This window comes from Tenrec ecaudatus, chromosome 2 (assembly GCF_050624435.1).
Source record: "Tenrec ecaudatus isolate mTenEca1 chromosome 2, mTenEca1.hap1, whole genome shotgun sequence".
Lineage (NCBI taxonomy): Eukaryota > Metazoa > Chordata > Mammalia > Afrosoricida > Tenrecidae > Tenrec > Tenrec ecaudatus.
The window spans coordinates 197,046,981-197,060,431 of NC_134531.1; the positions used below are offsets into that span (position 1 = coordinate 197,046,981).

At 43.2% G+C, this 13,451-nt stretch overlaps 1 pseudogene; it reads right to left on the bottom strand.

The window, feature by feature from the left end:
- Positions 1–1,179: 1,179 nt before the first annotated feature.
- Positions 1,180–2,125, bottom strand: LOC142440296 (olfactory receptor 2T11-like; annotated as a pseudogene).
- Between the last annotated feature and the right edge of the window lie 11,326 nt (positions 2,126–13,451).

The following is a 13,451-nucleotide window of genomic DNA, read 5'->3' on the forward strand; positions in this document are numbered from 1 at the left end:
AGACCTTATTGACTTAAATTATATATCTGGTTGTGAGTAGCCAGTTTAATTAGGGAAGTAACATGATGAGGATAAGATCTTTATTGGACTTGACTTTGGGTTTTGTTACATTTTCAAAGGCATCAAAAAGGAATGAAAAGTTACACTAAAATAATTCCATTCTCATTCTTATGTATCAATAGCTCAAAATTTGTAAACAATTAGAATGCAAACAATTATTTCTTCTCCAGTTCATTATCAGTCATGAAGGCTATTGGGATTAAAATCATTTCAGGGAAGTTTTAGAAGGTAGCACTTTTGATGTATCTTTTGGAAAGAGGTTGATACAGCTGTCTTGTTTTAAACAATATGGGGCATGAAACCTTGTACAATAATAATGATAATAATAATGATTTAGTTTAATAGAACAACCCATCTGTTTTCGAACTGAAATCTCATCTGTGACAAAATGGGGGAAAAAACTCAAGAATTCATGTGGATGACCAAGTTCAAAGCTTGTATTGCTTGAGTTGTAGCACAACATTTAATCACATTTTTCTTTTGGAAATATACAAGTTATTTATTACTGAACAGAGAATATCATTCCATATGAAGTTACAATCCTAATGAAAGTAACACACTTGAACTACCTAATTGTGGAGCAAAAATATCAATATATATTTGACATTTAATTCAAATACCATCTATTGCCCATGTGTCTGTAGTATTCTTGTAGTAGGACATTCGTTGAAAGTAGAATGGAAGTGAGCTAAATTTTCTTGAAAACAGAGGGTAGATAACTGTAAATACTTTCATTTGCAGATAGGAAACAGAAGTACATTAATATATCATGATTTTATCTTCCCTGACTGACTTTAAATTCGTTTATAGTAAATAAGTCAGGCAAATTGTTTTTAAATATTATAGTTTATCAATAAATTTTTAAGGTGTGGAGAAAGCTACATTAATAAAATATAAAAATCATTAAAATCGCTAAACCTAAGTCAAATTTATATTGACATAATAACTTTTCAAATTATTTACAATAATTGAAAAGGATTTTATATTATAGTCTTTCATAAAGTACTGTTAGTGATAAATATTGTTAACTTAGTAGATAATTGTTTCCATTGTACAAGAGTAACAAAATTAGGTTATCTTAGAATTGTTGAAATTTTCATAATCTCAGTACCTAGCATGCTAATTATGATTAATTTTTGCATATATTTTTCTTAGAGCCTTTGCAACATCCTTGTTCCTTAGACTGTATATCAGCGGGTTCAGCATGGGGGTGAGGATGGTATAGAATACAGAGAGACTCTGGTCTTGTTCTGAGGAGTGCAAGGCGCTGGGTGTCAAATAGATGACCATAGTTGGACCAAAGTAGAGAAGCACCACCGTCAGATGGAAGAACATGTAGCGAAAGCTTTATTTCTCCCTTTGGGAGACTCTATGCGGAGAACGCTGAGGAAGATGAGAGTGTAGGAAGTGAGGATGAGGCCTAAGGTATGAGAAGAACTATAATTCCCCTTACCGACACTGCTTTCTCATAGGCTGCCGTGTCCTCACATGACAACTTGAGAACAGCCTGTATCTCACAGAAGAAATGATGGATTTCTCTGGAGCCACATGTAGGAAAACGCATGGAATATGTGGTTTGCAGTAGGGAATTAAGAGCTCCGCCAACGCAGGACCCAATGGGCATCTGCAGGCACACATGGGAATTCATGAGGGTCGCATACCTCAGGGGGTTACAAATAGCCACATATCGATCGTAGGCCATCAGGGTGAGCAGAATACATTCACTTCCTGCAAGGGAAATATACAAATAGACCTGTGTCCCACAGGCAATGTATGAAATATCTGTTGTGCCTGAGAAAAAGTTGGTTAGCATCTTGGGGACAGTGGTGGAGATGAGGGAGATGTCCATGAGGGAGAGCTGCCTGAGCAGGAAGCACATGGGGCTCCGGAGCTGGGGATCAAGAAGGAGGAGAAGGACCAGAATGGTGTTTCCAGTGATGGCAATGACGTACACGAGCAGCATTGTGTAGACGAGGACTTCCAGGTATCTTGTGCCTGGGAAAAGTCCAAGAAGGGTAAAACCCGTCATGGAGCTTGCGTTTTCTCTTTTCATATCTTGCTTACAGCTCAAGGAATGGAAAGGAGAAATGTATCAGTTTATTCTGGAGGAAACTATGTTTCATGGAAATATGTGCTGACATTGTGATGAGATTATCATTCAAAAATCTCTCCAATCTTTGGAGATGACCAATTGTAATTATACTACACATGTATTAATACTCATATAACATATACAGATAAATGTACACTATTAGCTAGCTTACTCACAAGTGGCTTTCTACATGCACAAATTCAGTCAGAAACGTTGAATGCTGAAATTTCAGGAAATTAGACAAGTAGCTGTTTCAGATTGCTTGAGAGAATTGAACTTCACAATTCAGTATGCTTAACTCTGGTCCTTCTACCATAGCACAGCATTACTACAATTATTCCAAGTTCAGGATGCTCTTCTCTGTACAGATGAGTATGTAGGAAACACTGTAATTCCTAAATATCTAGTCTCCATTTTTCTGGACTGAGAATCCAGGAAGTCTAATGTCATGAGAAGTGGTTCCAGATGTTTTATGTACAGAGACTGGTTCGCTTCCCCTTGATAAGGGTCCCTGAAAGTGCAGTCGTAGGCTATTAACTCAGCAGACATACTCAGTGACATATGTGCCAAAGAACTATTACTGTAGAGAAGAAAAATACACATCGATGGAGGGTTTAACATGATATTGTTGCTGATTTCATTTCTTGAGCCAATCTGGCAAATATATATAATATGTTCCTTAAAAATAAAATAAAATTTAAAAATCCCTCCATATTTCTTATCCCTCAAACCAAAATAGTGGCTTGAGTGGCTTTAAAAAAAAAGAGGAGGAAAAGTAAAATTAAAATGGACTTGGAGTCCTGAGTGACAAACAAGTTCATGCCAAACAAACACACCGAAGCATTACTGCGCATACTAGAAAGACGTTTTTACTTGTATCTCATTTACGTTTATATGTGGTTGTAGTTACATGTATATATGTATGGTACTTATGTATATATAAAATATATGTAAGGTTTCATAGAGTAACATTGACTGATTGAGTAATATATGTATATACATATCATTACTTATTATATATAAGTAGATATCTTATTTACACCTGTTTTCTCATTAATTCATCATATTAGTAATACTATAGCACCATTAAGACCTGTCAGGATCGCTCAACGTTTGCTAAAAAATGCTGGACTTTGTCCAGATGCCTCGTGCCTCTGAGAATCCCATCCTTTCACTTTTACCTAGCACAGACTGCGGGAGCCGCTTCTGTGATCGAGGATCTGCAGTGATTGATGTGGGGAATGTAAAGCTTAATAAGACACACTCCTTTCCTTTGGACAACTTAGGATTCTATGACTTAGAAAACAAGCCAACAAGCAACCTATAAACCATTATGACATAAAGAGGTAAAAGACCAGTGATAGATCAGTCTCGTTTGTATGCTTACCTATGTGTGATAAGTAAATCTATATCTGTATTTATAAAATGTCTTTCATAGCAATGGACTAACAGTAGCAATGTAAGACACCATCTGATAGAAAGTCCTCAGTCTATGTCATGTGGCAGTGATGTTTCAAATCCCAAATCTAATATTTTGAAGACATCCAGTTCTATTCTATCTCACAGATACAGTTGTGGCATAAAAGAAGATATCAGTATTCAGAGATAGAAAATGAACATTCTGGGGTCTATTTACTTTAATACAAGAATGAATTTAGATACATGAATAAAGGTAAAATGTTACCACTGAAGGCTTTAAACGAGGTGGATGAGTAAGCGAGGAGGGCCAAGTCCCACCTTGTTTTATTAAATCAAACCTATACAGAGAAATTCGGTTTCACTACTGTATTTCCTTCAAAATCAGAGATATAGCATTTATACTTCCAGGGAATATGAATATTGTAGTCAAAGGAAATACATTCCTTTCCACACGCTCATCATTACCTCTCACAATGTGATTACATTTTGATCTCCTGCATTTTTCTCCCCTGAAAAGATCCCTGCTTCAGGTCTGAGTAAGAGAATCAGCCTTCTCATAGGACCTGTTGCATTTAACCTTTGCTTCCATGACTGGGTAATGACTAAAGGGAACACAGCTTCTCTATTTAGGAGAAGTGAATGAAGAATGCAGGCCATGTGTAATCAAGGGCCTAGATGCCTCCAGAGGAGTATCCTGAGAGACCTCTCTCCCTGGTCTTTAATTATGTTGTGTTTATTTCATAAGGTTCAGATTGAACTTTTTCAGGAGTAATTTCTAGAGAATAATTACGTGCTCCTTTTACTAGTAATTTGGAGAATATCATGTGATTGTCTATAGTGTATGATTTTTTTTATTATATATATATTTTTATTTTAACAATTTATTGGGGCTGATACAATTCTTTTCACAGTTCATACATATACATACATCAATTATATAAAGCACATCTGTACAGTCTTTGCCCTAATCATTTTTTTCTCTTTTCTTCTTTTACATTTTATTAGGGACGCAAACAACTCTTACCACAATCCATACATATACATACATCAATTGTATAAAGCACATCCATACATTCCCTGCCCCAATCATTCTCAAGGCATTTGCTCTCCACTTAAGCCCCTTGCATCAGGTCCTCTTTCCCCCCCCCCTCCCTTCCCATTCCCCCCTCCCTCATATGCCCTTGGTAATTTATACCTCGTTATTTTGTCATATCTTGCCCCATCCGGAGTCTCCCTTCCCCCCTTCTCTGCTGTCCCTCTCCCACGGAAGAGGTCACATGTGGATCCTTGTAATCAGTTCCCCCTTTCCAACCCACTCACCCTCCACTCTCCCAGCATCGTCCCTCACACCCTTGGTCCTGAAGGTATCATCCACCCTGGATTCCCTGTACCTCCAACCCTCATATGTACCAGTGTACAGCCTCTGTCCTATCCAGCCCTGCAAGGTAGAATTCGGATCATGGTAGTTGGGGGGAAGAAGCATCCAGGATCTGGGGGAAAGCTGTGTTCTTCATCGATACTACCTCACACCCTAATTAACCCATCTCTTCTCCTAAACCCCTCTATGAGGGGATCTCCATTGGCTGACACTTGGGCCTTGGGTCTCCACTCTGTACTTCCCCCTTTATTTAATATGATATATATATATACATATATACACATACACATACATATATACATATACACATATATACACATACATACACACCCTTATATCTTTTTTTTTTGCATGATGCCTTATACCTGGTCCCTTGGGCACCTCGTGATCGCACTGGCCGGTGTGCTTCTTCCATGTGGGCTTATTTGCTTCTGAGCTAGATGGCCGCTTGTTCACCTTCAAGCCTTTAAGACCCCAGACACTATCTCTTTTGATAGCGGGGCACCATCAGCTTTCTTCACCACATTTGCTTATGCACCCATTTGTCTTCAGTGATCCTATCATGGAGGTGTGCAGTCAATGATATGATTTTTTGTTCTTTGATGCCTGGTAACTGATCCCTTTGGGACCACTCGATCACACAGGCTGGTGTGTTCTTCCATGTGGACTTTGTTGCTTCTGAGCTAGATGGCCGCTTGTTTATCTTCAAGCCTTTAAGACCCCAGTCACTATCTCTTTTGATAGCCGGGCACCATCAGCTTTCTTCACCACATTTACTTGTTCACCCACTTTGGCTCCAGCCGTTGTGTCGGGAGAGTGAGCATCATAGAGTTCCAATTTAATAAAAGACGGTATTCATGCATTGAGGGAGTGTTTGAGTAGAGGCCCAAGGTCCTTCCGCCACCTTAATACTTGACCTATAAATATAGACACATAGATCTATTTCCCCATCCTCCTATATATATTTGCATGTACATGTCTTTGTCTAGACCTCCATGAATGCCCTTTGACTCCTAGCTCTTTCCTCCATCTCCCTTGACCTTCCTCCTACCCTACTACCATGCTTCATCGCCACCTGGGCTAGAGTATACCTCTTCTCTAAGCAACCTTACCCTTGATCATTTCCCACCAGGCCTGCCACTCCCCCTTCTCTACCATTTGGGGTCCCATGTTTTTCCCTTGTCCCTGGGTTTGTTAACACCACTTCCTTACCCCCCCACCCCCCCACCCCAAGTCCCCCCGGAACTGTCGGTCCCGTTGTTTTTCATCCAGATAGTTCATCCAGCCTGTCCTATTCAGACAGACCTGTGGAGTCACTAACATGCACGAAAACTAGACAGAGGAACACAAAGCAACAGTATACAACCAGACAACAAAACAACCAAAACAAACCACTGAAAAAGAACAGAACAAAACAGTTCACAAGAGAAAAGCTTGTAGTTAGTTCAGGGATCGTTTGCTGGCCCTTAGGAGGGTTTTCCAATCCAGTCTGTTGGGGCACCACGCCCTGGCCCCAAAGTCCACTTTCAGCATTCCCTGGGGACCTTGCCACTCCATTCCCTTGCTATTCCGCTGCACTCCCCCAGTGATTTGCCTTGGTGTGGTGGGATCAGGTCAGGTGCAATTCCCACACTGTGTCTCCGGTGCTGTCCCCTGTATCGCCCTTAGTCACTGAGGGGCATCATGTCTCATAGTAGGGCCAGCCATGTTGTTCTCTCTGTGGACTGGCTGCTCTACTCAGGAACATCATCATCACGGCCTGGTGGGCCAGGCTGTGCTCCACTCTCTCCTCCTGCCCCTTCATCTGCTCCCGTGTGCTCTGATCAAATATGTCCATCTCCCATAGCTGCAGAGTCAATGTCGTCCTTTGGAACAAATTTTTTCGGGGGAGGGGCAGGAATCCACTTAATTTATGGTGCTGGGGCCAGCCTCCCAGACCTCTCCACCGGTTCCCTCCTCCACGCCGGGATATTGCATTCACACCTTGCGACACTGGGTTGAAGTCTGGTCCCACTTTCCCTGTGGAGATATAAACCATACCCTCCCCTTGGGTGGATTAATGCCCCATTTCTGTCATGCTGATTGTACTTACCTCAGGGGACTCATGTTGTACCTGTCCCTTTGGGTCTGGCTTACCTCGCTTAACATAATTCCTTCCAGCTCTTCCCATGAAATAACGTGTTTCATGTGCTCATCGGTGCTTTTCAGTGCTGCATAATACTCCATTGTGTGTATGTGCCAAAGTTTGCTAATCCACTCGTCTATCGATGGAAACTTAGGCTGTTTCCAAGTCTTTGCTATTGTGAATTGTGCCGCAATAAACATTGGAGCGCATATGACTGGTCGTGTTTTATTTGCTGCTTCAACCGGGTATATGCCCAGTAGAGGGATGGCTGGGTCGTAAGGTAGATCAATTTCCATTTTCTTTAGGTATTGCCAGATTGCTTTCCACAGTGTCTGTACAAATCTGCACGACCACCAGCAGTGGATGAGGGTTCCTACTTCACCACAGCCCCTCCAACACTTGTTGCTCTCTGATTTACTGATCTGGGCTAGCCTCAGGGGTGTTAGGTGGTATCTCATGGTTGTTTTGATTTGCATTTCTCTTATGGCAAGGGACTTCGAGCACTTTCTCATATATTTATTGGCCATATTGATCTCCTCTCTAGTGAAAGTTCTTCTCATTTCTTTTGCCTACTTCCTTAGGGGGTTAACTGTTTTCCTCTTTTTGCAGGTCATGATGGTGTTGTAGATTTTAGTAATGAGCCCTTTGTCTGACGTGTCATTACTAAAAATCTTCTCCCAGTCTGTGGGTTGCCTTGTCACCCTCTTGGCAAAGTCTTTCGAGGTGCACAGGTGTTTTATTCTTATTAGATCCCATTTGTCGATTTCCAGATCACCTGTGTGTGTCCCCTTCCTTGTTGCAGTGAGCCTATGTGCTCCCTGGGCCAGTGCTCTGAGATTAGTCCCGATTCCCTCCTTAATGGTCCTGATGGTTTGGGGTTTGACTTCTAGATCTGTGATCCACCTTGAGTGTATTCTTGTGCATGGGGTGAGGTAGACGTCTTGTTTCAACTTTCTACATGTGGATATCCATTGTTTCCAGCACCACTTATTAAAGAGGGCATCTGCTTCCCACTTGACGTTTTTGGGACCCTTGTCGAAGATCAGTTGTCTATATGCTGATGATTTTACTCCTGGGCTTTCTATTCTTTTCCACTGGTCTGAGTGTCTATCATTGTGCCAGTACCATGCTGTTTTGACCACTGTAGCTGTGTAGTAGGCATTAAAATCAGGTAGGGTGAGTCCTCCAATTGTGTCCTTCTTCTTGAGGAGTTCTCTGCTAATTCTGGGTTTCTTCCCTCTCCATATGAAGTTGGTGGTCAGTTTTTCCAATTCTTTGAAGAAGGTTGATGGTAATTGGATTGGTATAGCATTGAACTTGTAGAGTGCTTTAGGAAGAACTGTCATCTTTACTATGTTCAGCCTACCTAACCATGAGCAGGGGAGCTTCATCCATTTGTGAAGGTCACTTTTGGTTTCCTGTAATAGGGTTTTATAATTATGCTTATAAAGGTCTTTAGTATTTTTTGTTAAGTATATTCCTAGGTATTTCAGTTTGTTCTTGGCTACTGTGAAGGGTACTTCCCTCTTAATCGCCTCTTCCATGGCCCTGTCCGATGTGTATAGAAACCCTACCGACTTCTGTTTATTGATCTTGTATCCTGCTACTCTTCCGTATTCCTCTATTGCTGTAAGTATTCCAACTGTGGAGTTTTGGGGGTCTTCAATGTATAGGATCATGTCATCTGAAAATAACGATAGTTTCACCTCCTCCTCTTCCAACTGGATCCCTTTGATGTCCTTCCGCTGTCTTATGTTGTTAGCCAGAACCTCCAAAACGATATTGAATAGAAGAGGGGACAGGGGGCATCCTTGTCTTGTACCCTTTTTCAGTGGTATTGTTCTTGTCTTTTCTCCATTGACTATGATGTTGGCTGTTGGTCTTTCATAGATAGCTTGTATGAGCTTGAGGAACTTACCTTCCAATCCTATCTTCATGAGTGTTTTGATTAGGAATGGATGCTGGATGTTGTCAAATGCTTTTTCTGCATCTATGGATATTATCATATGGTTTTTATCCTTTTTCTTCTCGATGTGGTGTATGATATTGATGGATTTTCGGATGTTAAACCATCCCTGCATCGCTGGGATGAATCCTACTTGGTCATGGTGAATGATATGTTTGATGTTCCTTTGTATTCTATTGGCCAATATTTTGTTAAGGATTTTTGCATCTATGTTCATTAGAGATATTGGTCTATAATTCTCTACACCTGTGGGGTCTTTTCCCTGTTTGGGTATCAAAGTAATGCTGGCTTCGTAAAATGAGTTTGGGAGCTTGCCGTTCTTTTCTATGTTATGGAATACTTTGTGGAGGATCGGTGTCAGCTCTTCCCTGAATGTTTGGTAAAATTCTGCTGTGTAGCCATCTGGCCCTGGGGCCTTTTTCCTTGGTAGGTTTTTGATGACACTCTCTATTTCTTCCTTCGCTATGGGTTTGTTGAGGTTCTTGATCTCTGTCTCAGATAATCTAGGGATAGATTGTTTTTCTAAATATTTATCATGTCTTCCAGGTTTCTGAATTCATTAGAATACAAACCTTCATAGTACTTTGTGATTATTCTTTTTATCTCATTGGGGTCTGTTGTTATTGCCCCCGATTCATCCCTCATCCTGGCTATTGATGATTGCTCCTTTCTATCTTTGGTAAGCTTTGCCAGGGGAGTGTCAATTTATTAATTCGTTCATAAAATCAGCTTCTAGTTGCGTTAATCCTTTGCATTGTTCTTTTGTCTTCCCACTGGTTTAACTCTGCCCTGATTTTTATTATTTCTTTTCTCTTGCTATTGGAGGGGTAGTTCTGTTGACTCTGTTCTAGTTGTTGGAGGTTTTGTGTTAACATATCTGTCATACGCCTTTCTTCTTTTTTCATGTATGCATTCAGTGATATCAAGCTACCTCTGATAACTGCCTTTGCAGTGTCCCATAAGTTTTGATATGTTGTATGCTCGTTCTCATTAGTTTCTAGAAATTTCCTGATATCCTCTCTGATCTGGACCTTAACCCATTCATGTCGCAGGAGATCGTTGTTTATTCTCCAATTGGTGGCCCTTGCTTTTCTGGGTGCCCTCCTATTAATCTCCAGCTTTATGGCATGGTGGTCTGAGAAAGACGTCTGGATAATATCTATGTGTTTGAATTTACTCAGGCTGGCCTTGTGTCCCAGCATGTGATCTATTCTTGAGAAAGATCCGTGTGGATTGGAGAAGAATGTGAAACCTTTTGCTTTTGGATGAAAGGCTCTATAGATGTCTATCAGGCCCTGTTGCCTAATTACATTGTTTAGCTCTCTGGCCTCTTTGCTGAGCTTCTTTCCCTGTGACCTGTCTTTCTCTGATAGTGGAGTGTTGAAGTCCCCCACTATTATTGTTGTTTCCGTGATTTCTTCTGTCATTTTTTTAATAGTTTGTTTGACGAAGTTTGCCGCGCCATTATTAGGTGCGTAAATATTCAGTATGCTAAGTGCTTCCTGGTTTACTGAGCCTTTGAGCATTATGTAATGTCCCTCTTTGTCTCTTTTTATGTTTTGGATCTTGAGATCCATTTTGTCAGAGATTAAGATAGCCACTCCTGCCTTCTTGGAGTTACCATTTGCTTCGTAAACTTTCTGCCAGCCCTTTATTCTCAGCATATGCTTGTCTGCTCGCTTAAGGTGTGTCTCTTGCAGGCAGCAGATTGATGGGTTATGTTTTCTAATCCAATCCTCCAGCCTCTTTCTTTTAACATATGAATTGAGCCCATTTGTATTCAGAGTGATTATTACAATCTCTGGCTTCATGGTTGCCATATTCTGTTTTGTGTTTTGGGTCTTTGCCTATCTTCCTTCATATCAGTGTACTGCGTTTGAGTGGAGGGTTTCTATCCTGTCCTCTTTTCCATCTGAGACCGTGTTGTCCTGGTACGTGTTGCTGGCATGTTGGCTTCTAGATGGAGATGGGCTATATGGTGGTCTCCTGGTGGTTCTAGTTGGAGCTTGATCTTCTGGCCATAGTGAGTCAGCCAGTATGTTCTGCAGGGTCAGGTGACTTGCAGTATATTTTTTGAGTTCTTCCTTGTCCTGGAAGACCCTTATCTTACCCTCTATCTTAATGGATAACTTGGCAGGGTATAGGATTCTGGGGGAGGCATTTTTATCTTTCAGTTTTTGGAAGATGTTGCTCCATTCTCTCCTCCTCTTCATGGTTTCTGCTGATAAGTCTGAGCATATTCTTACCTGCGCTCCTTTGTATGTGACTGTCTTCCTTTCTCTTGATGCTCGTAAAATTTTCTCTTTTTCCTCTAAGTTGGATAATTTTACAATTATATGTCTTGGCGTGTTCTTCTTGGTGTTTAGCTTAGCCGGCGTCCTCTCTGCTTCCTGTATGAGAGTCGGATTCTCCTTTGTTAGGTTGGGGAAATTTTCTTCCAGGAATTCCTTTGCTATCTTGGCGGTCGATTTGTGTGTTATGTTGTGTTCCGGTAGACCGATTATTCGAATATTATTCCTCTTCATAGCATCTGTCATTGATCTCAGGCTGTCTTCTGTTTCTTTAATTTTCCTATCTGATTGTTTTTCTCACTTGCTTCGTTTGGTTTGAGCGTCCTCGAGTTCACTGATACGGTTCTCAGCCTCCTCAAGCCTAGATATAGCTTCTGTGACCTTTTGTGTGGCCTCTGCTACCTCCTCTGTTAGTTTCTGCAGTTCCTTTTGGTGGATAGTATTCATCCCCTCTATTGTGGACTTCATCCCCTCTATTGTGCATTTCATCCCTTCTATCGTTGCATCCTTATTTTGGTTTGCTTCTCTTAGCTCCTGTATTACTGCAAGCAGAATTCTGAAGATTTCCTTTTGTGGCTGATCTATATCTGTTTCTTCTATGAGTGACATTAGGTCTGTTAAAGTGCCTCGTTTCTCTGATTTTTTTGTTGGGAGTGATGTGGTCTGTTGATTTTTCCTTGATCCTTTAATAAGCCCCATGCTTCTGGGAGACAGGAGTAACCTTATTGTGTGGAGGCTCAGGCCACTGTGCCATCTCCTGGGGTGGCTGGGGCGGGCTGCGGCAGGCTTAGGGTGGCACTGGGGACCCAACAGGGCCCCAGGTGGTGAGAGCTGGCTGGAGCTCACTGACGGCTCCTCAGGGACTGCAAAGCCGAGACCCAGGCTCCACTGCAGGTGGAATGTTTGATCTGCCCGGGCTGTGAGCAGGTGCGGGGAGGCCCCTCGGACAGCTGTGCAGACAGCTGCGCGACACTGCAGGGAACAATGGTGTTCGCTCTCTGCCCTGCTCTGAGCTCAGAACCCCGCGGACCGTAGTGGCTTGGCGCGAAACCGCAGGGGGTAATGGCGCCAGCAAAGGAGGCTTGGCTCAAGACCGCAGGGGGCAATGGCGCCCTTCCTCCACTCAGGCTCAGAGTCGCCGCCGCCGGGGTCCCCTCAGCACCCTGGGGAGGGCACCTACTCTTGTGCCTTGCGCAGGGAGGGGCCCTTGGTGGGCAGACTCAGCAGCGCGGGGCGCGGTGCTCCGCGGAAGCTCAGGGTCCGGGACAGGCGCGGGTTGGGCTATGGCTCCTGTTGGCGGGAAGTGATCAGCGCAGGGTCCCCGCCAGGAGTGGAGCTGGCGCTAGGCTGCCAGGGGCTGGTGGGGGCGGGCGGGGGTGGGAGGCCGGCGCACGGGGGCAGGTGGAGAGGTCCACGGCAGCGGTGCGGGTGGATGGTCCCCCGTGGGTGTCGCCAGACAACCCTCGGGTCCGCTCCCCTGAGCTTGGATGAATGGAGGGAGGGATGTGGGCCCGAGGGCAGATCTCTGCCCTGCGGGGAGAGGGGAACTGCGGGAGAGGAAAGCTTCTCTCCCAGTGGGGATCTGCAAGTGGGCCGCTGGAGTAGGGGAGCGTGACCTGCTGCGCCTGTCTAGGCAGGGCAGGCAAGCGGCTCTGGGCTGGCGTCCGGTTTGGGGATGGAGCCTAGGCTGGTCGCCAGTGAGCTCACGGCAGCTTAGTGGCCAGAGATGTCCCACTAGTCCGGTCCTCTTTCACCTAGACCCCTGCTCAGGACAAATACGTGGGGTATGACTGGGGTGCTGTCCCAGGGGGATATTTCACTCACCAGACTCTTACTATTCAGCTACCTGGTCGCCAATCCCGCTTTGTTTGGAGGAGCTCTCAGAGTATGCCGGTGTCCCTGTCGGCCATCTTCCCAATCCCCACTATAGTGTATGATTTTTCATGCAGTTTAAATCCTATACCCAGTGTCCAAACCAAAGCTCAGGATCCTGGCTCTGGAATCCCCTTTGGTGTCAGTATGGTCTGAATTTTCTCCGAAGGAAGAAGTACTAAGACAAGTCTCTCTACTTCATAGTATGGGATAAATGAAATGTCATGTGTTTTAGAAAGAGTATCTAA